The following is a 27,252-nucleotide window of genomic DNA, read 5'->3' on the forward strand; positions in this document are numbered from 1 at the left end:
AACCCAGACTGAGGACAATTCTACAAAATATCAGACAAATATTCCTCAAGACTGTCAAAATCATAAAAAACAAGGAAGGAATGAGGAACTGTCATAGACCAGAGAAGACTAAGGAGACATGACAACTAACTAAGTGGAATGTGATATACTGGATTGGGTCCTAGAACAGAAAAAGGTCATTAACAGGAAAACTGGTGAAATCCAAAAAAAGTCTTAAGTTTAGTTAATAGTAATGTATAAATGTTGGCTTTTTAATTTTGAAAAATATAGTATGGTAGTATAAGATGTTAGCAATAGGAAAAACTGGGAGAGAGGTAAAGGGAACTCTGTTTGTATCTTTTCTGCAGATTTGAAACTATTTGAAAATAAAAAAGGTCATTTTTAAAAAATGGAGTAATACTGTATTGTATTATATCACAGAAGAAGAAGACCTTTTAAAAGGTCTTTTAAATCTCTACCCTCTATATACTATTCACTAATTAAAAGGACAATTATGAGAAAAGAAAATAGGCCCATCTCCTTTATGTATACAGAAGCAAAAATCATACACAAAATGTTAGACAATCAAATGTAGAGTGTGTGAGTGAGTGAATGTGTGTGTGTGTGTGTGAATTCCTACCAAGTTGTTTTACTCCAGAAATGCAAGGTGAGTTAACATTCAAATATCAATAAATGTCATGCACCACATGAATAAAATAAAGGAGAAAATGTATATGATCATATCAGTATAGTCAGATAAAGCATTTGATAAAATTCAATAATTATGTATGATTAAAAACTCATAGCAAAGGGAAACTACAAAAAACTTTAGAGCCACCATCCTATTTATAGTGAAATGTGGAGAATGTCCACTGTAAGATTAGGAACAAAATAAGAATGCCAACTCTTACCTTTTCTATTCAACCTGTTAGTAAAAGTATTAAATGGCATTAGCAGTAAGGCAGGAAAAAGAAATCAGAAATATAAGGCTAAGAAAGGAAGAAATAATACTGTCACTTTCCATATTTGATATAATTAAGGATACAGAAAATCCAAAACCATCTACAGATAACTTATTAGAATATCAGTTAGTTTTTAGAAGAGTTGCCAGATAAGAGACCAAACATTAAAAAATTCCACTAACATTTTTCTGTGTCTGAAAAGTTATAAAATTAAAAACTAAAAAATATGCCATCTACATTATCATCAAAACATCATATACCTAATAATAAGTGTAATAAAAAATGTAAGAACCCTGAACAGAAAACTATTAATATATCATAGAGAGAAATTAAAGGTGATCTAAATAGGATTTCTACTTTGAGGCAGGATATATAGGCATACCTCACTTTATTGCACTTCACTTTATTGTACCTTGCAGATAATGCTTTTTTTTTTTTTTTTTTTTTTTTTTGTAACAAATTGAAGGTTTGTGGCAACCCTGTGTCAAGCAGCTCTACTGGTGGTGCCATTTTTTCCAACAGCATTTGCTCACTTCGTGTCTCTATGTCATGTTTTGGTAAGTCTCACAATATTTCAAACTTTTTCACTATTATACTTGTTACATGATCTGTGATCAGTGATCTTTGATGTTACTATTGCAAAAAGATTACAGCTTGCTGAAGGCTCAGATGATGGGTAGCATTCTTAAAGTCTGCTTTCAAATTAAGATATGTACTTTTTTTAGACATAATGCTATTGCACACTTAATAGACTACAGTATAGCATAAACATAACTTTTACATGCACTGGGAAACCAAACAACTCGTGTGACTTGCTTTCTTATGATATTCTCCTTATTGTGGTGTCTGGGACCAAAGCCATATCTCCATAATAATATGCCTGCACTAGGTAGGCACAGGCCATCACTCCTGCTGCAACGAGCAAACAAACTTGAATAAAGGATCATCGAGCTAAGGAAGCAATCAAGAAACAATATCAACTAGTATGCTAGAGAGGGACATTTAGAGATTTGGAGCAGGGGTTTGGTGTAGGGAGACATACTCCACTGGAAAAGAGAAATCACCATACCTTTTGATGAACTCATTTGCTGGCATGATGGAGTGAAATCTAGCAGAATGTCAAGCCGATTTCCCCCACAGGACATTTCCTTAGTGTCAGGGTGGTACAGGATGATGGGGGACTGAGCCAAGAAAGCAGAGTGAAATTTCCTGCACAGTCATGGCACGAACAAACCAAATCCCGCTAGATAAAGGGGCCTGTGACAATCATTAGGTCTCCTCTTCAAGACATTTGCCAGTTTTTGAACCTATAGAAAGCAGGAAGCTTAAATACCTAATGCCTGAGGGAGAGAACTTTCCAAAGTGAGGAATCAGAGACCTACCAGACTCACAGTAAAAACCCAGAAGTGCCATCCCCAAGAAGGGGGCTGAGTCAGAAAAAGTGAAATCATCTGCAATGTTTCAGTGTTTATGAGACAAATTTTCATTGAGAAAGTGTAACGGTAACAAATACATAGCTGGTCTCTCCTTACATTTGCCATACTCTGAAGCTGTGAGAACTGAGAGCCTAAAGAGCTGAATTCAAACATCTGAAAGACTGAAGTCAATAACTGACTGTATTTATTGAAGAATCAAAGACCTGTCAGGCTCACAGCAAAAATCCAGGGAGGCCACAAATCAGGAAAAATCATAGGTAGCATGAGACAAGTAAAGCTCCAACCCAGTTCTGACCTAGTAAAATTCCTGAAATGACTGAAATGATCAGCCACTCTGATTAACAGAGAAAGGGGTAAATCTTCTCTGGTTCAAAGTAATAGCATCTTCAGTCTCTATGAATTTTTTATTCACCATGTCCAGCACACAATCAAAAATTATGAAATTCCTGAAGCAGGAAAAAGTGACTAAAAATTAAGACAAAAAAAAAAAAAAAAAAAAAACAAAACAAGAAAAATTGATTTAGAGGGAATTCAGATTCTGGAGTTAGCACAGAACTTTAAAATGACTATATTGAGAGTAAAAGATGGGGATTAATAGATTAAAATATGGAGAATCTCAACAGAAAATTGGAATCAATTTTAAAAAATCAAATACAGATAAATGAAAAATAAGAAAACTGATCCCCAGCAGACCTTAGGGAATACTAGAAGAAATTTTTTTAGGCTGAAGTAAAATGGCCCAACATAGAACAGAGCTGGCCTCTCCGTCCCATATTGAACTCGAGTTGGAAGAGGCGAGTCCGGTCTCAAAACGGAGGTAAAACCGCCGCCCGGTCGCCCCCAGCCCGACTCCGGCCGTCGCCGCCGCCGCCGCCGCCGCCGCCGCCACCGCCGCCGCCGGGGGGGGTGGGGAGGAGGGCCATGATCCAAAGGAACCAGAACAGTTGAGAAAACTGTTTATTGGTGGTCTGAGCTTTGAAACTACAGACGATAGCTTAAGAGAACATTTTGAGGAATGGGGCACACTTACAGATTGTGTGGTGATAAGAGACCCCCAAACAAAACGTTCCAGGGGCTTTGGTTTTGTGACTTACTCTTGGGTTGAAGAGGTGGATGCAGCAATGTGTGCTCGACCACACAAGGTTGATGGGTGTGTAGTGGAACCAAAGAGAGCTGGTTCTAGAGAGGATCTGTAAAGCCTGGTGCCCATCTAACAGTGAAGAAAATTTTTGTTGGTGGTATTAAAGAAGATACAGAAGAATGTAATTTGAGAGACTACTTTGAAAAGCATGGCGAGATTGAAACCATAGAAGTTATGGAAGACAGGCAGAGTGGAAAAAAGAGAGGATTTGCTTTTGTAACTTTTGATGATCATGATACAGTTGATAAAATTGTTGTTCAGAAATACCACACTATTAATGGGCATAATTGTGAAGTGAAAAAGGCCCTTCCTAAAGAAGAAACGCAATCTGCTGGATCACAAAGAGGTCGTGGAGGTGGATCTGGCAACTTTATGGGTCGTGGAGGAAACTTTGGAGGTGGTGGAGGTAACTTTGGCCGTGGTGGAAACTTGGTGGAAGAGGAGGCTATGGTGGTGGAGGTGGTGGCAGCAGAGGTAGTTATGGAGGAGGTGATGGTGGATAGAACGGATTTGGAGGCGACGGTGGTAACTATGGCGGTGGTCCTGGTTACAGTAGTAGAGGAGGCTATGGTGGTGGTGGACCAGGATATGGAAACCAAGATGGGGGATATGGTGGCGGTGGTGGAGGATATGATGGTTACAATGAAGGAGGAAATTTTGGAGGTAACTATGGTGGTGGTGGGAGCTATAATGATTTTGGAAATTATAGTGGACAACAGCAATCAAATGATGGACCCATGAAGGGAGGCAGTTTTGGTGGAAGAAGCTCGGGAAGTCCCTATGGTGGTGGTTATGGATCTGGTGGTGGAAGTGGTGGATATGGTAGCAGAAGGTTCTCAAAACTCACAAGAAAAGGGCTACAGTTCTTGGCAGGAGAGAGAGCGAGGAGGTGTCAGGAAAGCTGCAGGTTACTTTGAGACAGTCGTCCCGAATGCATTAGAGGAACTGTAAAAATCTGCCACAGAAGGAACGATGATCCATAGTCAGAAAAGTTACTGCAGCTTAAACAGGAAACCCTTCTTGCTCAGGACTGTCCTAGCCACAGTTTGCAAAAAGTGCAGCTATTGATTAATGCAATGGAGTGTCAATTAGATGTACATTCCTGAGGTCTTTTATCTGTTGTAGCTTTGTCTTTTTCTTTTTCTTTTCATTACATCAGGTATATTGCCCTGTAAATTGTGGTAGTGGTACCAGGAATAAAAAATTAAGGAATTTTTAACTTTTCAATATTTGTGTAGTTCAGTTTTTCTACATTTTAGTACAGAAACTTTAACAAAATGCAGCTTTGAAGGTGTTTCCTTGTGAGTTAACAAGAAGATCATTGTTAATTAATATTTTGTATGAATTTTGCTGAAGTTAACTGTAAAGAAACACCTGCTGACTTGCAGTTTAAGGGGATCTATTCTCCCCATTTCCAAACCATGAAATGAATGGGCTCTGACATGTGGAGAGAATAGATATTTGTGTTTGCAATGTGTGTCTTAGATAATAGACTTGGGTATTTAAATTAGCATATTTGTGAATTTAATAGCATTAAGACTTACTTCAAATGAAAAATCTCAAAATTCAAAAAAAAAAAAAAAAAGAACAGAGCTGGGAGCTCGATTGGAGCTGCCTGTGGGGGAGGAGCGCCGCCGCCGCCGCCGAGAGCTGGGAGCTCGATTGGCGCTGCCTGCGTGGGAGGAGCGCCGCCGCGAGCTGGGAGCTCGATTGGCGCTGCCTGCGGGGGAGGAGCGTCGCCGCCGCCGCCGCCGCTCCCGCCGCCGCCGCCGCCGCCGCGAGCTGGGAGCTCAGTTGGCGCTGCCTGCTGGGGAGGAGCGCCGCCGCCGCCGCCGCCGCGAGCTGGGAGCTCGATTTGCGCTGCCTGCGGGGTGGAGCGCCGCCGCCGCGAGCTGGGAGCTCGATTGGCGCTGCCTGCGGGGGAGGAGCGCCGCCGCCGCCGCCGCCGCGAGCTGGGAGCTGGATTGGCGCTGCCTGCGGTGGAGGAGCGCCGCCCCCGCGAGCTGGGAGCTGGATTGGCGCTGCCTGCGGGTGAGGAGCGCCGCCGCCGCCGCCGCGAGCTGGGAGCTCGATTGGCGCTGCCTGCGGGGTAGGAGCGCCGCCGCCGCCGCCGCCGCGAGCTGGGAGCTCAGTTGGCGCTGCCTGCGGGGGAGGAGCGCCGCCGCCGCCGCCGCCGCGAGCTGGGAGCTCGATTGGCGCTGCCTGCGGGGGAGGAGCGCCGCCGCCGCCGCCGCGAGCTGGGAGCTGGATTGGCGCTGCCTGCGGGGGAGGAGCGCCGCCGCCGCCGCGAGCTGGGAGCTCAGTTGGCGCTGCCTGCGGGGGAGGAGCGCCGCCGCCGCCGCCGCCGCGAGCTGGGAGCTCAGTTGGCGCTGCCTGCGGGGGAGGAGCGCCGCCGCCGCCGCCGCCGCGAGCTGGGAGCTGGATTGGCGCTGCCTGCGGGGGAGGAGCGCCGCCGCCGCCGCGAGCTGGGAGCTCAGTTGGCGCTGCCTGCTGGGGAGGAGCGCCGCCGCCGCCGCCGCCGCGAGCTGGGAGCTCGATTTGCGCTGCCTGCGGGGTGGAGCGCCGCCGCCGCGAGCTGGGAGCTCGATTGGCGCTGCCTGCGGGGGAGGAGCGCCGCCGCCGCCGCCGCCGCGAGCTGGGAGCTGGATTGGCGCTGCCTGCGGTGGAGGAGCGCCGCCCCCGCGAGCTGGGAGCTGGATTGGCGCTGCCTGCGGGTGAGGAGGGCCGCCGCCGCCGCCGCGAGCTGGGAGCTCGATTGGCGCTGCCTGCGGGGGAGGAGCGCCGCCGCCGCCGCCGCGAGCTGGGAGCTGGATTGGCGCTGCCTGCGGGGGAGGAGCGCCGCCGCGAGCTGGGAGCTCAGTTGGCGCTGCCTGCGGGGGAGGAGCGCCGCCGCCGCCGCCGCCGCCGCCGCGAGCTGGGAGCTCAGTTGGCGCTGCCTGCGGGGGAGGAGCGCCGCCGCCGCCGCCGCCGCGAGCTGGGAGCTCGATTGGCGCTGCCTGCGGGGGAGGAGCGCCGCCGCCGCCGCCGCGAGCTGGGAGCTCGATTGGCGCTGCCTGCGGGGGAGGAGCGCCGCCGCCGCCGCCGCCGCGAGCTGGGAGCTGGATTGGCGCTGCCTGCGGGGGAGGAGCGCCGCCGCCGCCGCGAGCTGGGAGCTCAGTTGGCGCTGCCTGCTGGGGAGGAGCGCCGCCGCCGCCGCCGCCGCGAGCTGGGAGCTCGATTTGCGCTGCCTGCGGGGTGGAGCGCCGCCGCCGCGAGCTGGGAGCTCGATTGGCGCTGCCTGCGGGGGAGGAGCGCCGCCGCCGCCGCCGCCGCGAGCTGGGAGCTGGATTGGCGCTGCCTGCGGTGGAGGAGCGCCGCCCCCGCGAGCTGGGAGCTGGATTGGCGCTGCCTGCGGGTGAGGAGGGCCGCCGCCGCCGCCGCGAGCTGGGAGCTCGATTGGCGCTGCCTGCGGGGTAGGAGCGCCGCCGCCGCCGCCGCCGCGAGCTGGGAGCTCGATTGGCGCTGCCTGCTGGGGAGGAGCGCCGCCGCCGCCGCCGCCGCGAGCTGGGAGCTCGATTGGCGCTGCCTGCGGGGGAGGAGCGCCGCCGCCGCCGCCGCGAGCTGGGAGCTCGATTGGCGCTGCCTGCGGGGGAGGAGCGCCGCCGCCGCCGCCGCGAGCTGGGAGCTGGATTGGCGCTGCCTGCGGGGGAGGAGCGCCGCCCCCGCGAGCTGTGAGCTGGATTGGCGCTGCCTGCGGGTGAGGAGCGCCGCCGCCGCCGCCGCCGCCGCCGCCGCCGTCGCCGTCGCCGTGAGTGAGGAAGCGCCTCGGTCAGGCCTGCTGAGGGCCCTCGCCGACGCCTGGGCTTACCCGCCGCCCCGCCAGCTCCGCTCGTTTCCCGTCCCCCGCGGCCCGGCGCGGGGCAGGCCTGCCGGGGCCATGGAGGACGAGGTGGTCCGCATTGCCCAGAAGATGGACAAGATGATGCAGAAGAACGCGGTAAGCGCGGCGGGCGGCGCGGGCCGGAGGGAGGCTGGGCGGCGGGCGGGGGTCAGTCGGCCTGAGGGGTTTCCCGGCCCGCGGTGAGCGCGGCGGGTGCCGCGTGACGGCGGCGAGGCCCGCGCTCTGGGGAGGGGTTCCTGGGGAGGGGGGAGCTTCGTGTCCCGCGGCCGCGTCCCGGGCAGGGGTCCTGGGGGGCGTCCTGTCTCGCAGCCGCGTCCCGGGCAGGGGTTCTGGGGGGCGTCCTGTCCCGCAGCTGCGTCCCGGTCAGGGGTTCTGGGGGGCGTCCTGTCCCGCGGCCGCGTCCCGGGGAGGGGGTCCTGGGGGGGTCCCGGGGAGGGCGTCCGGTCCCGCGGCCACCGGCGCTGGGGCCCGCCCTGGGCGCCCGAGGCCCCTCGTGATTAGCGCAGCCCGGTAAACTCCATCGAGGCGTCCTCCTCATTATTTTAAACGTGACGGTGGTAAAGCCTCGCTGGTTTAGCTGAAGAGTGCAGAGAGCCCTCCCTGTTTGAAAAGAATTCGTTGTCTTTCCCGGGCTCATTGGCCAGCAGCGAGAAAACAACATCAAACAGAGGTTTGTGATCAGTTTTAGACATGAAACTGTTCAAGCAAAACGTGAATTTCCTGGATCTTATTTTTGAGGAAGGCTGAACATTCCCTTGATTGTCTCAACTCTCCTGCATGTTTGCTTAGCAATTAAAAAAGGTGAACTATGCCAGCGTACTCGGCAAGTTGCTAAACTTTTTGGAAAAAGTGGATCTTGTTAGGCCGCGGAGTGCGGGGAGCTGTGTTTAAGGCACTGCCGCCGACGAGGCTGTGCTGCCGGCTGGATTTGGACACATGTCGTTGCTGGTCCTCTCAGTGGTTTACGGTTGCTACCGGTGGCGTTTTCTGTTACTGATAACGTGTGCACGTGAACGTGTTCTCTTGTGGTTTGTATGAGGTGCTCCAGTTTTTGCATTTCTGTCCACCTGTGTGGGTCACTCTCAGTCCCTTGCTTCCGAGTCGTCTATATTTTCAGCTAAACTTCTGAAATTCCAAGTCAAACGAATGTGAAGGAGAGAAGGGCTGCTCTGATTTGCACAGCACTTTGGAGTTACAAAGCGTTTGTGCAGAATTCTTTGGCGACTCACGACAGCTGTGTTGCATTCATTTTACAGAATAAGAAACTGAGTCAGACCAAGCAGTTCACCTCCTTAAATGAAGTGTGCGTTGTGGATTAAGCCAGGACCCGAGTTTCCTGCTGGGCAGCATGCAGAAGTAATGTTAAACACCGAATTCTTAAGACTTCAGACTTGGTGTGCGCCTCTTTTCCTTTAACAGGTGCATTGCCCGGCGTGTAATTTCATACCCTGTTAATCTGTCTTTGCAATTTTGGCTTTTTAAAGTACCTCCTGTTTGTTTTCTGTTCCAGACGTTGCCTGTGCCATTTATTTTTTCTGTTGATACAGGCCTTTCATTCCTCACTGCAAGTGATGAGTTCTGTATATTTGATTGGCTGAACGTTTCTGTTATTCTGTTTAAACTGGCAAGTTTTTTTTCTTTGCCTAGAGAACCCTAGACTCCCCTAGTAGAAGCTGGCTCCTAGGGAAAAAGGCCGTTTCTTGGGTAATTTTTTTCTCGAACTCAGGCTATAAAATGTGTACCTTTTAATCATCTAGTGCACTAGGTGTTTTTGTTTGTTTCCTTTCCTTGAAATAGACGTTTCCTAGAAATGAGGAATTCCTTAGTGAGCAAGTATGGAGAAGACCAGTTTGTATTTATCTGCAGTTCTCAAATTATAAACACATAATGCGTCAGCAGGAGAATGAGGATAAGCTCCACAGATAATCCTCAAGTCTCATTTTTCTTTTCAAATCTTATATTTCTAGTAGTACAGAACTTTACCAATATAAAAACTTGCCCCCCCCCCCAAAAAAAAAGAACAGAACTGCAGGAAAGAGCAAAGAGCACTTAAAGTCTGTGTGTGTGTTTAATATATATATGTACATATACCCAGGTACATACACCTTTATATTTATATGTTGTTTTGTAAATAAATGACAATAATAATGTCTTGTGGAGATGTAGAACAGAAGTATACAACAAAAGCACAAACAGCAGGAGGGGGCAAATGGAATTAAACTGTTAAACCTCCATGGGATGGTTCCATGGAGGAGGCAGAGAGGGGGATGGGATCCTCGAAGAGCTGCTGAAGACCTTGCATTTTTTGCAGATCTCTTTAGAATGCTACTTGTATATTATGCTCTCACTGAGTGCACCTGGCTGAGCTATGGCACATTAGCACGGTAAACATTTGTCAGATTTGCCCTAGTCAGAAAATTTTCTATACCTGCCATCCTGCTTGGCACTTAAAATAGTTTTTTTTTTTTAAGGTCTCTATGATATAGGGATGATGGGTGAAGAAGGTAGGCTGCAGGGTAATAATGTAGTATGTATGATCCCATTTTGATACAGTAAACAGAAAGTATTAAATGCATGCCTGTTTGTATGAGCAGTGAGTTTGCATGGTTATCTCAAGAGGGAGGGAATGGGACGGGTAGAGAAAGAGATTGACCACAGGCTATTGTTTTACTTGTTACAAGAGGCATGTGTTGCCTTCATTTCTGATTAAGCTTTTTGTTTACAGATTATTGTAGGTTTACATGCAGTTGTAAGAAATAATAGTGAGATAGGTCCTGTGTGTCCTTTACCCAGTTTTCCCCAATGGTAACATCTTACAGAACCATAGTATACTGTCACAACCTGGGTATTGCCATTGACACAGTCAAGATACAGAACATTTCCATCCCACAGGATCTCTCCTGATGCCATTTTATAGCCACTGCTGCTCCCCCACTCCCCACCAAATCATAATGATCTGATAGTGCAGTGGATAAAGTTGCACTAAAGTTTTTGTGCAGATGATCAAGGGAAAATAGCCCCTGGGGAAGATGGCCCATCTCCCAGTCCCCCGGCCCTATCTGTCCCTGGCAACCTGTCATTTCAAGAATGTTATGTGGGACTTCCCTGGTGGCGCAGCGGTTAAGAATCTGCCTGCCATTGCAGGGGACATGGGTTTGATCCCTTGTCCGGGAAGATCCCACATGCCGCGGAGCAACTAAGCCCATGCGCCACAATGACTGAGCCTGCGCTCTAGAGCCCGGGAGCCACAACTACTGAGCCCACGTGCCACAACTACTGAAGCGCGCGTGCCTAGAGCCCGTGCTCTGCAACAAGAGAAGCCACCGCAGCGAGAAGCCCGCGCACTGCAACAAAGAGTAGCCCCCGCTCGCCGCAACTAGAGAAAGCCCACACGCAGCAACGAAGACCCAACGCAGCCAAAAATAAAATAAATTAACTAATTAATTAAAAAAAAAGAATGCTATGTGAATAAAATCATATAGTGTGTAACCTTTTTTTTTTTTCTTAATTAAAAAAAAGTTTGTTTTTGGCTGCGCTGCCGGTTATGCGATCTTAGTTCCCCGACCAAGGATTGAACCCAGCCCAGGTAGTGAAAGTGCTGAGTGCTAAACACTGGCCCGCCAGGGAATTCCCAGTATGTAACCTTTTGGATTGGCCTTTTTCAATCAATGTAATTCCCTGGAGAGTCATCCAAATTGCATGAATCAATAGTGCTCCTTTTTTTAAAAAAAAAAAAATATATATATTTATTTATTTATTTGGCTGTGCGGGTATATAGTTGCAGCATGCGGGATCTAGTTCCCTGACCAGGGATGGAACCTGGGCCCCCTGCATTGAGAGTGCAGAGTCTTAACCGCTGGAACACCAGAGAGGTCCCAGTGCCGCTTTCTTTTTAATTGCTGAGTAGTATTCCATGGTTTGGCTATACTTCAGTTTGTTTAATCACTTGCCCATTGAAGAACATCTGAGTTTTTTCCCATTTCTTGACTATTACTGAGAGAGATGCTGTGGACATTTGTGTACCTTTTTTTGTGCGAACATGCGTTCTCTGGGGTAAATGCCGTATGGTAAGTGTTGCTTTTTTTTTTTTTTTTTTTTTTTTGGCTACGCTGTGCCACATGTGGGATCTTGGTTCCCCAATCAGGGATCGAGCCCGTGCCCCCTGCATTGGGAGCTTGGAGTCTTAACCACTGGACTGCCAGGGAAATTCCTGTATTGCTCCCCCTGCCCCACTTGATTGATTGATTGATTGATTGGTTGATTGGCTGTATTGGGTCTTAGTTGCGGCACGCGGGACCTTCGTTAAGGCATGTGGGATCTTTTTTGTCATTGCGGCGCACGGGCTCTTCGTTGCAGCATGAGAGCTTCTCTCTAGTTGTGGCGTGCGGGTTTTCTCTCTCTAGTTGTGGCACGTGGGCTCTGTAGTTGTGGCGTGCAGGCTCCAGAGCGCGTGGGCTCTGTAGTTTGCTGCACGTGGGCTACCTCATTGAGGTGTGCGAGCTCAGTAGTTTGGCGCGAGGGCTTAGTTGCCCCGCGGCGTGTGGGATCTTAGTTCCCCGACCGGGAATCGAACCCACGTCCCCTGCATTGCAGGGCGGATTCTTTACCACTGAACCACCAGGGAAGTCCCTGTATTGCTTTTTTAAATTAAAAAAAAAAAAAAAAAAGGAAAAGCAATCAGAGGTAAAACAACTAATTATATGATTGCCTTTCAAAGTACATATTCAAACCCTACATTGTTGGTGTACATAACTTCTTTATGTTGATTTCTGGTGTTTAGCTCTAGTAACAAGACAATAATAATAACGCTGTAGTTTTCCTTGTTTCTTTCAACTGATGATCTGTGTATTTCTTACAAATAATAATTAACACTCACAAGCTACCAGGAGGCAAGTAATGGTTAGTGCTGGTGTGGTTAACTCCTTTATAGATAGGGAGGTTGAGGCATGGATATTGTGGAATTTGCCATGTTGAGGCATGGGTATTGTGGAATTTACCTAAGGTTATAACACTGTGTTCTGACTCAGATTCATTCAGATTTACTCCTTCTCTTTCTGTCTCCTGAATTAATAACTCTTTGTAATTTTGACCTAGGTGTGAGGACACGAAAAGGGTTTTTTCCTGTACCTGAGGTTTAGTGCTTGTTTTATAGAAGCAATATAGTATAGTGGTTAGAGTATGCACTTTAGCATCTGATTTTTTTTTCTTCTTAAGTCTTTAATGAATTTGTTACAATATTGCTTCTGTTTTATGTTTTGCACATGCCGGAAAGGTAATAGGCCTTGGCCCCTGGGCCTGGGCTTCGTCTCTTGTGCTGTCTCCTGTCCCTGTTGCCCCCGCGCGCTGGCCCGTCCGTGCTGTGCCAGGGGATATTGGTCGTCTCCCGGCTCAGTTCACAGTAGCTGAAAGGGACAGTGTGTAATGTTCTGATTTCTGCCCATCGTTTTCAAAGGGAGGCTCTGGCCATTGCTCCTCTGGTAAAATGCAGAGGGAGTGCTTTTTAAGATGGGACTGTCAGTGTTAGGGCCACTCCTTAATTACCAAAACGGAATCCCCTTCAGTTCCTCCAGCTGTGTTGTTTTGGCACAGAAAATGTGAGTAATAGGAATTTGGAACTAAGTTGGAGTGAAAAAACGCACCGGTCCCGCCGAATTTTCCATCGAAACAGTTGATTTGTGTTGTCTCTAGGAATTCTAAAGGGCGTACCGTTGCTTCCTAACCGGTGTCATTTGGGAGATCTACCTCTGTACGTTCAAATGATTAATTTTGAGACTTTGCTCATGTGTGCAGTAAACCCTTTAATTCCCTAAGACCTTCCTTTCCTCCATCTCATACCCCATTAAGCCCGCTTCAGTTTATCTCCTGAATTTCTTTGGAATCTGTCAGCTCTCCCTCAACATTCTAATACTGAACTTGCCTGTCTGTTGCGATTAGGTCCTAACTAGTGTCCATATATCTTGTTTCCTTCCAATCCATTCTTCACACAAGAAACCTTCAAAGCAAGTTGGAACATTGCTCATAAACATCGCTCACAAACATTGTTTTGAGAATAGAAAACACAGTGTTGGCCTTTAAGACTCTGCGTGGTCTAGAATCCTCTCTGCTTCTCTAGCCCCATCTTGTGCCACTTGTGCCCTCACTGTCTATGCTTCAGATACACTGAATTAACCTTAGTTCTCACTCATCTGACAGAAGTCAGTTGAGAAATTATTTTTCACTGTGATTCCTAGCATTAAGGAATTTGATGATCAGGTTTTGTATGAGGACTAAAACTAAACTGGGAAGTGGAAGAATTGCGTTTCAACTGTTTCAGTCAACACGCATGTATTAATGATACCTAAGTATTGAACACCGGGCTAGGTTTCATGAGGGATACAGAAGTTCTGGCCATCTCTGGTTTTGGGTATCCCTTATTTGTTGAGACCTTTGCGTTGTTTGGTTGCCTTTTGTCTGTTTTCCAGATGGGAAAACAGGAACAAGGGAAGTATAGGTTATTACTAGGTGGGGTTGAACAAGTGGAGCAGCAAACTGCAAAGCAGAAAGAAGAGGGACGTACTATAGAGGGATGTGATTTCCATTTTCAAGGCGCCTGCGTCCTGTGCAGGGAGACAGCCTAACATAACATGTGCCTAACAAAAAATATATTGACTTCTTACTAAAATCTCCAGTTCATATAACCAAGGGGTTTATACCTTCTCCTTTAAAAGTGATATTCCTGGGGGGAGGGAGGGGCAAGATGGCAGAAGAGTAAGACGTGGAGATCACCTTCCTTCCCACAGATACAGTAGAAATACATCTACACGTGGAACTGCTCCTACAGAACACCCACTGAACGCTGGCAGAAGACGTCAGACCTCCCAAAAGCTTTATTTTATTTTATTTTATCATCTTTATATCTATATATAAAGTACAGTCTTGAGCTAGTACAGGTAGCCTGAGAGTCTTAGAGGCCTTTAGTTAAAGGAATCTAGCCAGCGAACATAATTCTCATACTAAACTGCCACAAGGAAGAAGTTAACTTACCCTGTATGTCAGGGTCCAAAAAAATTTAAAGATGTGCCTAATGCAAAAATAAGTTATAAAGATTTAGGCCAGTCAAAAACTAACAGCAGTTTCAGGTAGAGGTGCATGCCTAATGTAAACCAGCATAGTTTCCATTTACTGCGTTCTTGTAATCACTGAAATAAAAACTTCTACAAGATTAAAAAAAAAAAATTCACCGATTAAAGTAAGTGTACAATTCACTAGTTCTTAGTATTTTCACAACCAATATTGCTATCTAATTCCAGAACATTTTTGTCACGCCCCCCACAAAGAAATCTTGTATATGTTAGCTGTTACTCCCTATTTTCCCCTCCCCAACATCCCCTGGTATCCACTAATCTACTTTCTGTCTATATGGATTTGCTCATCCTGGACATTTCATAGACATGGAATTATACAATATATGACCTTTTGCTATTGGCTTGAAATATTTCTCCCTTTAATAGTGTCAGTTTTTCGGACTTCCCTGGTGGTACAGTGGTTAAGAATCCGCCTGCCAATGCAGGGGACACGGGCTCGAGCCCTGGTCTGGGAAGATCCCACATGCCGCGGAGCAACTAAGCCCGCACGCCAAAACTACTGAGCCTGCGCTCTAGAGCCCAAGAGCCACAACTACTGAAGCCCATGCACTTAGAGCCCGTGCTCCTCAACAAGAGAAGCCACCGCAACGAGAAGGCCACGCACCACAACAAAGAGTAGCCCCTGCTCGCCACAGCTAGAGAAAACCCGCGCGCAGCAACGAAGACCCAACGCAGCCAAAAATAAAAATACAAATAAATAAATAAATAAATTTATTTATTTATTTAAAAAATAGTGTCAGGCTTTATCATTTTAATTCTGTTAGTTTTTCTTTATGTATTTGGGACTTGCTTATACTGCATTTGTCTTTTAAGTCATATAGGAGAAAAACTGAATTACAAACAAAAATACATTTATACTGTCTTTTGTATTTCCTTATGTAGTGGACATACTCCACTGGAAAAGAGAAATCACCATACCTTTTGATGAACTCATTTGCTGGCATGATGGAGTGAAATCTAGCAGAATGTCAAGCCGATTTCCCCCACAGGACATTTCCTTAGTGTCAGGGTGGTACAGGATGATGGGGGACTGAGCCAAGAAAGCAGAGTGAAATTTCCTGCACAGTCATGGCACGAACAAACCAAATCCCGCTAGATAAAGGGGCCTGTGACAATCATTAGGTCTCCTCTTCAAGACATTTGCCAGTTTTTGAACCTATAGAAAGCAGGAAGCTTAAATACCTAATGCCTGAGGGAGAGAACTTTCCAAAGTGAGGAATCAGAGACCTACCAGACTCACAGTAAAAACCCAGAAGTGCCATCCCCAAGAAGGGGGCTGAGTCAGAAAAAGTGAAATCATCTGCAATGTTTCAGTGTTTATGAGACAAATTTTCATTGAGAAAGTGTAACGGTAACAAATACATAGCTGGTCTCTCCTTACATTTGCCATACTCTGAAGCTGTGAGAACTGAGAGCCTAAAGAGCTGAATTCAAACATCTGAAAGACTGAAGTCAATAACTGACTGTATTTATTGAAGAATCAAAGACCTGTCAGGCTCACAGCAAAAATCCAGGGAGGCCACAAATCAGGAAAAATCATAGGTAGCATGAGACAAGTAAAGCTCCAACCCAGTTCTGACCTAGTAAAATTCCTGAAATGACTGAAATGATCAGCCACTCTGATTAACAGAGAAAGGGGTAAATCTTCTCTGGTTCAAAGTAATAGCATCTTCAGTCTCTATGAATTTTTTATTCACCATGTCCAGCACACAATCAAAAATTATGAAATTCCTGAAGCAGGAAAAAGTGACTAAAAATTAAGACAAAAAAAAAACAAAACAAAACAAGAAAAATTGATTTAGAGGGAATTCAGATTCTGGAGTTAGCACAGAACTTTAAAATGACTATATTGAGAGTAAAAGATGGGGATTAATAGATTAAAATATGGAGAATCTCAACAGAAAATTGGAATCAATTTTAAAAAATCAAATACAGATAAATGAAAAATAAGAAAACTGATCCCCAGCAGACCTTAGGGAATACTAGAAGAAATTTTTTTAGGCTGAAGTAAAATGGCCCAACATAGAACAGAGCTGGCCTCTCCGTCCCATATTGAACTCGAGTTGGAAGAGGCGAGTCCGGTCTCAAAACGGAGGTAAAACCGCCGCCCGGTCGCCCCCAGCCCGACTCCGGCCGTCGCCGTCGCCGCCGCCGCCGTCGCCGCCGCCGCCGCCGCCGGGGGTGGGGTGGGGAGGAGGGCCATGATCCAAAGGAACCAGAACAGTTGAGAAAACTGTTTATTGGTGGTCTGAGCTTTGAAACTACAGACGATAGCTTAAGAGAACATTTTGAGGAATGGGGCACACTTACAGATTGTGTGGTGATAAGAGACCCCCAAACAAAACGTTCCAGGGGCTTTGGTTTTGTGACTTACTCTTGGGTTGAAGAGGTGGATGCAGCAATGTGTGCTCGACCACACAAGGTTGATGGGCGTGTAGTGGAACCAAAGAGAGCTGGTTCTAGAGAGGATCTGTAAAGCCTGGTGCCCATCTAACAGTGAAGAAAATTTTTGTTGGTGGTATTAAAGAAGATACAGAAGAATGTAATTTGAGAGACTACTTTGAAAAGCATGGCGAGATTGAAACCATAGAAGTTATGGAAGACAGGCAGAGTGGAAAAAAGAGAGGATTTGCTTTTGTAACTTTTGATGATCATGATACAGTTGATAAAATTGTTGTTCAGAAATACCACACTATTAATGGGCATAATTGTGAAGTGAAAAAGGCCCTTCCTAAAGAAGAAACGCAATCTGCTGGATCACAAAGAGGTCGTGGAGGTGGATCTGGCAACTTTATGGGTCGTGGAGGAAACTTTGGAGGTGGTGGAGGTAACTTTGGCCGTGGTGGAAACTTGGTGGAAGAGGAGGCTATGGTGGTGGAGGTGGTGGCAGCAGAGGTAGTTATGGAGGAGGTGATGGTGGATAGAACGGATTTGGAGGCGACGGTGGTAACTATGGCGGTGGTCCTGGTTACAGTAGTAGAGGAGGCTATGGTGGTGGTGGACCAGGATATGGAAACCAAGATGGGGGATATGGTGGCGGTGGTGGAGGATATGATGGTTACAATGAAGGAGGAAATTTTGGAGGTAACTATGGTGGTGGTGGGAGCTATAATGATTTTGGAAATTATAGTGGACAACAGCAATCAAATGATGGACCCATGAAGGGAGGCAGTTTTGGTGGAAGAAGCTCGGGAAGTCCCTATGGTGGTGGTTATGGATCTGGTGGTGGAAGTGGTGGATATGGTAGCAGAAGGTTCTCAAAACTCACAAGAAAAGGGCTACAGTTCTTGGCAGGAGAGAGAGCGAGGAGGTGTCAGGAAAGCTGCAGGTTACTTTGAGACAGTCGTCCCGAATGCATTAGAGGAACTGTAAAAATCTGCCACAGAAGGAACGATGATCCATAGTCAGAAAAGTTACTGCAGCTTAAACAGGAAACCCTTCTTGCTCAGGACTGTCCTAGCCACAGTTTGCAAAAAGTGCAGCTATTGATTAATGCAATGGAGTGTCAATTAGATGTACATTCCTGAGGTCTTTTATCTGTTGTAGCTTTGTCTTTTTCTTTTTCTTTTCATTACATCAGGTATATTGCCCTGTAAATTGTGGTAGTGGTACCAGGAATAAAAAATTAAGGAATTTTTAACTTTTCAATATTTGTGTAGTTCAGTTTTTCTACATTTTAGTACAGAAACTTTAACAAAATGCAGCTTTGAAGGTGTTTCCTTGTGAGTTAACAAGAAGATCATTGTTAATTAATATTTTGTATGAATTTTGCTGAAGTTAACTGTAAAGAAACACCTGCTGACTTGCAGTTTAAGGGGATCTATTCTCCCCATTTCCAAACCATGAAATGAATGGGCTCTGACATGTGGAGAGAATAGATATTTGTGTTTGCAATGTGTGTCTTAGATAATAGACTTGGGTATTTAAATTAGCATATTTGTGAATTTAATAGCATTAAGACTTACTTCAAATGAAAAATCTCAAAATTCCAAAAAAAAAAAAAAAAAGAACAGAGCTGGGAGCTCGATTGGAGTTGCCTGTGGGGGAGGAGCGCCGCCGCCGCCGCCGAGAGCTGGGAGCTCGATTGGCGCTGCCTGCGGGGGAGGAGCGCCGCCGCGAGCTGGGAGCTCGATTGGCGCTGCCTGCGGGGGAGGAGCGTCGCCGCCGCCGCTGCCGCCGCCGCCGCCGCGAGCTGGGAGCTCGATTGGCGCTGCCTGCGGGGGAGGAGCGCCGCCGCCGCCGCCGCGAGCTGGGAGCTTGATTGGCGCTGCCTGCGGGGGAGGAGCGCCGCCGCCGCCGCCGCCGCCGCCGCGAGCTGGGAGCTGGATTTGCGCTGCCTGCGGGGGAGGAGCGCCGCCGCCGCCGCCGCCAGCTGGGAGCTTGATTGGCGCTGCCTGCGGGGGAGGAGCGCCGCCGCCGCCGCGAGCTGGGAGCTCAGTTGGCGCTGCCTGCTGGGGAGGAGCGCCGCCGCCGCCGCCGCCGCGAGCTGGGAGCTCGATTGGCGCTGCCTGCGGGGTGGAGCGCCGCCGCCGCGAGCTGGGAGCTCGATTGGCGCTGCCTGCGGGGGAGGAGCGCCGCCGCCGCCGCCGCCGCGAGCTGGGAGCTGGATTGGCGCTGCCTGCGGTGGAGGAGCGCCGCCCCCGCGAGCTGGGAGCTGGATTGGCGCTGCCTGCGGGTGAGGAGCGCCGCCGCCGCCGCCGCCGCGAGCTGGGAGCTCGATTGGCGCTGCCTGCGGGGTAGGAGCGCCGCCGCCGCCGCCGCCGCGAGCTGGGAGCTCAGTTGGCGCTGCCTGCTGGGGAGGAGCGCCGCCGCCGCCGCCGCCGCGAGCTGGGAGCTCGATTGGCGCTGCCTGCGGGGGAGGAGCGCCGCCGCCGCCGCCGCGAGCTGGGAGCTCGATTGGCGCTGCCTGCGGGGAGGAGCGCCGCCGCCGCCGCCGCCGCGAGCTGGGAGCTGGATTGGCGCTGCCTGCGGGGGAGGAGCACCGCCGCCGCCGCGAGCTGGGAGCTCAGTTGGCGCTGCCTGCTGGGGAGGAGCGCCGCCGCCGCCGCCGCCGCGAGCTGGGAGCTCGATTGGCGCTGCCTGCGGGGTGGAGCGCCGCCGCCGCGAGCTGGGAGCTCGATTGGCGCTGCCTGCGGGGGAGGAGCGCCGCCGCCGCCGCGAGCTGGGAGCTCAGTTGGCGCTGCCTGCTGGGGAGGAGCGCCGCCGCCGCCGCCGCCGCGAGCTGGGAGCTCGATTGGCGCTGCCTGCGGGGTGGAGCGCCGCCGCCGCGAGCTGGGAGCTCGATTGGCGCTGCCTGCGGGGGAGGAGCGCCGCCGCCGCCGCCGCCGCCGCCGCCGTCGCCGTGAGTGAGGAAGCGCCTCGGTCAGGCCTGCTGAGGGCCCTCGCCGACGCCTGGGCTTACCCGCCGCCCCGCCAGCTCCGCTCGTTTCCCGTCCCCCGCGGCCCGGCGCGGGGCAGGCCTGCCGGGGCCATGGAGGACGAGGTGGTCCGCATTGCCCAGAAGATGGACAAGATGATGCAGAAGAACGCGGTAGGCGCGGCGGGCGGCGCGGGCCGGAGGGAGGCTGGGCGGCGGGCGGGGTTCAGTCGGCCTGAGGGGTTTCCCGGCCCGCGGTGAGCGCGGCGGGTGCCGCGTGACGGCGGCGAGGCCCGCGCTCTGGGGAGGGGTAGGGGTTCCTGGGGAGGGGGGAGCTTCGTGTCCCGCGGCCGCGTCCCGGGCAGGGGTCCTGGGGGGCGTCCTGTCTCGCAGCCGCGTCCCGGGCAGGGGTTCTGGGGGGCGTCCTGTCCCGCAGCTGCGTCCCGGTCAGGGGTTCTGGGGGGCGTCCTGTCCCGCGGCCGCGTCCCGGGGAGGGGGTCCTGGGGGGGTCCCGGGGAGGGCGTCCGGTCCCGCGGCCACCGGCGCTGGGGCCCGCCCTGGGCGCCCGAGGCCCCTCGTGATTAGCGCAGCCCGGTAAACTCCATCGAGGCGTCCTCCTCATTATTTTAAACGTGACGGTGGTAAAGCCTCGCTGGTTTAGCTGAAGAGTGCAGAGAGCCCTCCCTGTTTGAAAGAATTCGTTGTCTTTCCCGGGCTCATTGGCCAGCAGCGAGAAAACAACATCAAACAGAGGTTTGTGATCAGTTTTAGACATGAAACTGTTCAAGCAAAACGTGAATTTCCTGGATCTTATTTTTGAGGAAGGCTGAACATTCCCTTGATTGTCTCAACTCTCCTGCATGTTTGCTTAGCAATTAAAAAAGGTGAACTATGCCAGTGTACTTGGCAAGTTGCTAAACTTTTTGGAAAAAGTGGATCTTGTTAGGCCGCGGAGTGCGGGGAGCTGTGTTTAAGGCACTGCCGCCGACGAGGCTGTGCTGCCGGCTGGATTTGGACACATGTCGTTGCTGGTCCTCTCAGTGGTTTACGGTTGCTACCGGTGGCGTTTTCTGTTACTGATAACGTGTGCACGTGAACGTGTTCTCTTGTGGTTTGTATGAGGTGCTCCAGTTTTTGCATTTCTGTCCACCTGTGTGGGTCACTCTCAGTCCCTTGCTTCCGAGTCGTCTATATTTTCAGCTAAACTTCTGAAATTCCAAGTCAAACGAATGTGAAGGAGAGAAGGGCTGCTCTGATTTGCACAGCACTTTGGAGTTACAAAGCGTTTGTGCAGAATTCTTTGGCGACTCACGACAGCTGTGTTGCATTCATTTTACAGAATAAGAAACTGAGTCAGACCAAGCAGTTCACCTCCTTAAATGAAGTGTGCGTTGTGGATTAAGCCAGGACCCGAGTTTCCTGCTGGGCAGCATGCAGAAGTAATGTTAAACACCGAATTCTTAAGACTTCAGACTTGGTGTGCGCCTCTTTTCCTTTAACAGGTGCATTGCCCGGCGTGTAATTTCATACCCTGTTAATCTGTCTTTGCAATTTTGGCTTTTTAAAGTACCTCCTGTTTGTTTTCTGTTCCAGACGTTGCCTGTGCCATTTATTTTTTCTGTTGATACAGGCCTTTCATTCCTCACTGCAAGTGATGAGTTCTGTATATTTGATTGGCTGAACGTTTCTGTTATTCTGTTTAAACTGGCAAGTTTTTTTTCTTTGCCTAGAGAACCCTAGACTCCCCTAGTAGAAGCTGGCTCCTAGGGAAAAAGGCCGTTTCTTGGGTAATTTTTTTCTCGAACTCAGGCTATAAAATGTGTACCTTTTAATCATCTAGTGCACTAGGTGTTTTTGTTTGTTTCCTTTCCTTGAAATAGACGTTTCCTAGAAATGAGGAATTCCTTAGTGAGCAAGTATGGAGAAGACCAGTTTGTATTTATCTGCAGTTCTCAAATTATAAACACATAATGCGTCAGCAGGAGAATGAGGATAAGCTCCACAGATAATCCTCAAGTCTCATTTTTCTTTTCAAATCTTATATTTCTAGTAGTACAGAACTTTACCAATATAAAAACTTGCCCCCCCCCCCCCAAAAAAAAAGAACAGAACTGCAGGAAAGAGCAAAGAGCACTTAAAGTCTGTGTGTGTGTTTAATATATATATGTACATATACCCAGGTACATACACCTTTATATTTATATGTTGTTTTGTAAATAAATGACAATAATAATGTCTTGTGGAGATGTAGAACAGAAGTATACAACAAAAGCACAAACAGCAGGAGGGGGCAAATGGAGTTAAACTGTTAAACCTCCATGGGATGGTTCCATGGAGGAGGCAGAGAGGGGGATGGGATCCTCGAAGAGCTGCTGAAGACCTTGCATTTTTTGCAGATCTCTTTAGAATGCTACTTGTATATTATGCTCTCACTGAGTGCACCTGGCTGAGCTATGGCACATTAGCACGGTAAACATTTGTCAGATTTGCCCTAGTCAGAAAATTTTCTATACCTGCCATCCTGCTTGGCACTTAAAATAGTTTTTTTTTTTTAAGGTCTCTATGATATAGGGATGATGGGTGAAGAAGGTAGGCTGCAGGGTAATAATGTAGTATGTATGATCCCATTTTGATACAGTAAACAGAAAGTATTAAATGCATGCCTGTTTGTATGGGCAGTGAGTTTGCATGGTTATCTCAAGAGGGAGGGAATGGGACGTGTAGAGAAAGAGATTGACCACAGGCTATTGTTTTACTTGTTACAAGAGGCATGTGTTGCCTTCATTTCTGATTAAGCTTTTTGTTTACAGATTATTGTAGGTTTACATGCAGTTGTAAGAAATAATAGTGAGATAGGTCCTGTGTGTCCTTTACCCAGTTTTCCCCAATGGTAACATCTTACAGAACCATAGTATACTGTCACAACCTGGGTATTGCCATTGACACAGTCAAGATACAGAACATTTCCATCCCACAGGATCTCTCCTGATGCCATTTTATAGCCACTGCTGCTCCCCCACTCCCCACCAAATCATAATGATCTGATAGTGCAGTGGATAAAGTTGCACTAAAGTTTTTGTGCAGATGATCAAGGGAAAATAGCCCCTGGGGAAGATGGCCCATCTCCCAGTCCCCCGGCCCTATCTGTCCCTGGCAACCTGTCATTTCAAGAATGTTATGTGGGACTTCCCTGGTGGCGCAGCGGTTAAGAATCTGCCTGCCATTGCAGGGGACATGGGTTTGATCCCTTGTCCGGGAAGATCCCACATGCCGCGGAGCAACTAAGCCCATGCGCCACAATGACTGAGCCTGCGCTCTAGAGCCCGGGAGCCACAACTACTGAGCCCACGTGCCACAACTACTGAAGCGCGCGTGCCTAGAGCCCGTGCTCTGCAACAAGAGAAGCCACCGCAGCGAGAAGCCCGCGCACTGCAACAAAGAGTAGCCCCCGCTCGCCGCAACTAGAGAAAGCCCACACGCAGCAACGAAGACCCAACGCAGCCAAAAATAAAATAAATTAACTAATTAACTAAAAAAAAGAATGCTATGTGAATAAAATCATATAGTGTGTAACCTTTTTTTTTTTTCTTAATTAAAAAAAAGTTTGTTTTTGGCTGCGCTGCCGGTTATGCGATCTTAGTTCCCCGACCAAGGATTGAACCCAGCCCAGGTAGTGAAAGTGCTGAGTGCTAAACACTGGCCCGCCAGGGAATTCCCAGTATGTAACCTTTTGGATTGGCCTTTTTCAATCAATGTAATTCCCTGGAGAGTCATCCAAATTGCATGAATCAATAGTGCTCCTTTTTTTTAAAAAAAATATATATATATATTTATTTATTTATTTATTTGGCTGTGCGGGTATTTAGTTGCAGCATGCGGGATCTAGTTCCCTGACCAGGGATGGAACCTGGGCCCCCTGCATTGAGAGTGCAAAGTCTTAACCGCTGGAACACCAGAGAGGTCCCAGTGCCGCTTTCTTTTTAATTGCTGAGTGGTATTCCATGGTTTGGCTATACTTCAGTTTGTTTAATCACTTGCCCATTGAAGAACATCTGAGTTTTTTCCCATTTCTTGACTATTACTGAGAGAGATGCTGTGGACATTTGTGTACCTTTTTTTGTGCGAACATGCGTTCTCTGGGGTAAATGCCGTATGGTATGTGTTGCTTTTTTTTTTTTTTTTTTTTTGGCTACGCTGTGCCACATGTGGGATCTTGGTTCCCCAATCAGGGATCGAGCCCGTGCCCCCTGCATTGGGAGCTTGGAGTCTTAACCACTGGACTGCCAGGGAAATTCCTGTATTGCTCCCCCTGCCCCACTTGATTGATTGATTGATTGATTGGTTGATTGGCTGTATTGGGTCTTAGTTGCGGCACGCGGGACCTTCGTTAAGGCATGTGGGATCTTTTTTGTCATTGCGGCGCACGGGCTCTTCGTTGCAGCATGAGAGCTTCTCTCTAGTTGTGGCGTGCGGGTTTTCTCTCTCTAGTTGTGGCGTGCAGTCTCCAGAGCGCGTGGGCTCTGTAGTTTGCTGCACGTGGGCTACCTCATTGAGGTGTGCGAGCTCAGTAGTTTGGCGCGAGGGCTTAGTTGCCCCGCGGCGTGTGGGATCTTAGTTCCCCGACCGGGAATCGAACCCACGTCCCCTGCATTGCAGGGCGGATTCTTTACCACTGAACCACCAGGGAAGTCCCTGTATTGCTTTTTTAAATTAAAAAAAAAAAAAAAAGGAGAAGCAATTAGAGGTACAACAACTAATTATAAGATTGCCTCTCAAAGTACATATTCAAACCCTACATTCTTGGTGTACATAACTTCTTTATGTTGATTTCTGGTGTTTAGCTCTAGTAACAAGGCAATAATAATAACGCTGTAGTTTTCCTTGTTTCTTTCAACTGATGATCTGTGTATTTATTACAAAATAATTTTTTTTTTTTTTTTACAAGTAATATTAACACTCACAAGCTACCAGGAGGCAAGTAATGGTTAGCGCTGGTGTGGTTAACTCCTTTATAGATAGGGAGGTTGAGGCATGGGTATTGTGGAATTTGCCATGTTTAGGCATGGGTATTGTGGAATGTGCCTAAGGTTATACTATAGCACTGTGTTCTGACTCAGATTCATTCAGATTTATTCCTTCTCTTTCTGTCTCCTGAATTAACTCTTTGTAATTTTGACCTAGGTGTGAGGACACGAAAAGGGTTTTTTCTGTATCTGACGTTTAGTGCTTGTTTTATAGAAGCAATATAGTATAGTTTTTAGAGTATGCACTTTAGCATGTGATTTTTTTTTTTTTCTTAAGTCTTTAATGAATTTGTTACAATATTGCTTCTGTTTTATGTTTTGCACATGCCGGAAAGGTAATAGGCCTTGGCCCCTGGGCCTGGACTTCGTCTCTTGTGCTGTCTCCTGTCCCTGTTGCCGCCGCGCGCTGGCCCGTCCGCGCTGTGTCAGGGCGTATTGGTCGTCTCGCGGCTCAGTTCACAGTAGCTGAAAGGGACAGTGTGTTATGTTCTGATTTCTCCCCATCGTTTTCAAAGGGAGGCTCTGGCCATTGCTCCTCGGGTAAAATGCAGAGGGAGTGCTTTTTAAGATGGGACTGTCAGTGTTGGGGACACTCCTCAATTACCAAAACGGAATCCCCTTCAGTTCCTCCAGCTGTGTTGTTTTGGCACAGAAAATGTGAGTAATAGGAATTTGGAACTAAGTTGGAGTGAAAAAACGCACCGGTCCCGCCGAATTTTCCATCGAAACAGTTGATTTGTGTTGTCTCTAGGAATTCTAAAGGGCGTACCGTTGCTTCCTAACCGGTGTCATGTGGGAGATCTACCTCTGTACGTTCAAATGATTAATGTTGAGACTCTGCTCATGTGTGCAGTAAACCCTTTAATTCCCTAAGACCTTCCTTTCCTCCATCTCATACCCCATTAAGCCCGCTTCAGTTTATCTCCTGAATTTCTCTGGAATCTGTCAGCTCTTCCTCAACATCCTAATACTGAACTTGCCTGTCTGTTGCGATTAGGTCCTAACTAGTGTCCATATATCTTGTTTCCCTCCAATCCATTCTTCACACAAGAAACCTTCAAAGCAAGTTGGAACATTGCTCATAAACATCGCTCACAAACATTGTTTTGAGAATAGAAAACACACACTGGTGGCCTTTAAGACTCTGCGTGCTCTAGAATCCTCTCTGCTTCTCTAGCCCCATCTTGTGCCACGTTTGCCCTCACTTTCTATGCTTCAGATACACTGAATTAACCTTAGTTCTCACTCATCTGACAGAAGTCAGTTGAGAAATTATTTTTCACTGTGATTCCTAGCATTAAGGAATTTGATGATCAGGTTTTGTATGAGGACTAAAACTAAACTGGGAAGTGGAAGAATTGCGTTTCAACTGTTTCAGTCAACACGCATGTATTAATGATACCTAAGTATTGAACACCGGGCTAGGTTTCATGAGGGATACAGAAGTTCTGGCCATCTCTGGTTTTGGGTATCCCTTATTTGTTGAGACCTTTGCGTTGTTTGGTTGCCTTTTGTCTGTTTTCCAGATGGGAAAACAGGAACAAGGGAAGTATAGGTTATTACTAGGTGGGGTTGAACAAGTGGAGCAGCAAACTGCAAAGCAGAAAGAAGAGGGACGTACTATAGAGGGATGTGATTTCCATTTTCAAGGCGCCTGCGTCCTGTGCAGGGAGACAGCCTAACATAAAATGTGCCTAACAAAAGATCTATTGACTTCTTACTAAAAATCTCCAGTTCATATAACCCAGGGGTTTATACCTTCTCCTTTAAAAGTTCTATTCCTGGGACTTCCCTGGTGGTCCAGTGGTGAAGACTCTGCGCTTCCAATGCAGCAGGCGTGGGTTCAATCCCTGGTTGGGGAGCTAAGATCCCACATGCTGCGCAGCCAAAGAAATTTTTTTCAAAAGTTATACTCCTGTGTTGTTGAATTTAGTGGTTTAGATTTTGTTTGAATGTTAAGAAGATTTCAGTTTATTTACCAGGAACAAACAAAACATAATGTAAAAATAGTTTCCCAGAAACGATTTCCATCGTTCTCTTCTTCCCTTTCTCCCGCAGACTGACTGGTGTTTCATCTTGACAAGTTCTCTGTCATTCCATAGGAAAGCGGTCTGGCTTGGAGGTTGCAATCCCAGGGAATTTTTCATCAGCGGGGAAGTCTCCATCACTACAGAGGAATCAAGGTTGAAGTCAGTCCCGGGTAAGTGAGATGCTCCCCCTAAACACCAACACAGCAGTCGTGTACCTTTCAAGGGGTTCAGGGGCAAGATGGGCAAGGCATTTCTACTAACTCTTCTTAAGGATCATGGACAGTGTGCCCTATGCTACGAGGTAAGCGGTGACTGTTGTA

The 27,252-nt window shown here is 48.3% G+C and overlaps 1 pseudogene across 1 annotated transcript; it reads left to right on the top strand.

Moving 5' to 3' along the window:
• Positions 1–639: 639 nt before the first annotated feature.
• Positions 640–25,367, top strand: LOC309654178 (heterogeneous nuclear ribonucleoprotein A3 pseudogene; annotated as a pseudogene). The gene is made up of 3 exons: positions 640–646; positions 16,586–17,775; positions 25,358–25,367. The product of its transcript is annotated as a heterogeneous nuclear ribonucleoprotein A3 pseudogene (transcript).
• Positions 25,368–27,252: the final 1,885 nt, after the last annotated feature.

Source organism: Balaenoptera physalus (genome assembly GCF_965194825.1).
Source record: "Balaenoptera physalus genome assembly, contig: HAP1_SCAFFOLD_2179, whole genome shotgun sequence".
Classification (NCBI taxonomy): domain Eukaryota; kingdom Metazoa; phylum Chordata; class Mammalia; order Artiodactyla; family Balaenopteridae; genus Balaenoptera; species Balaenoptera physalus.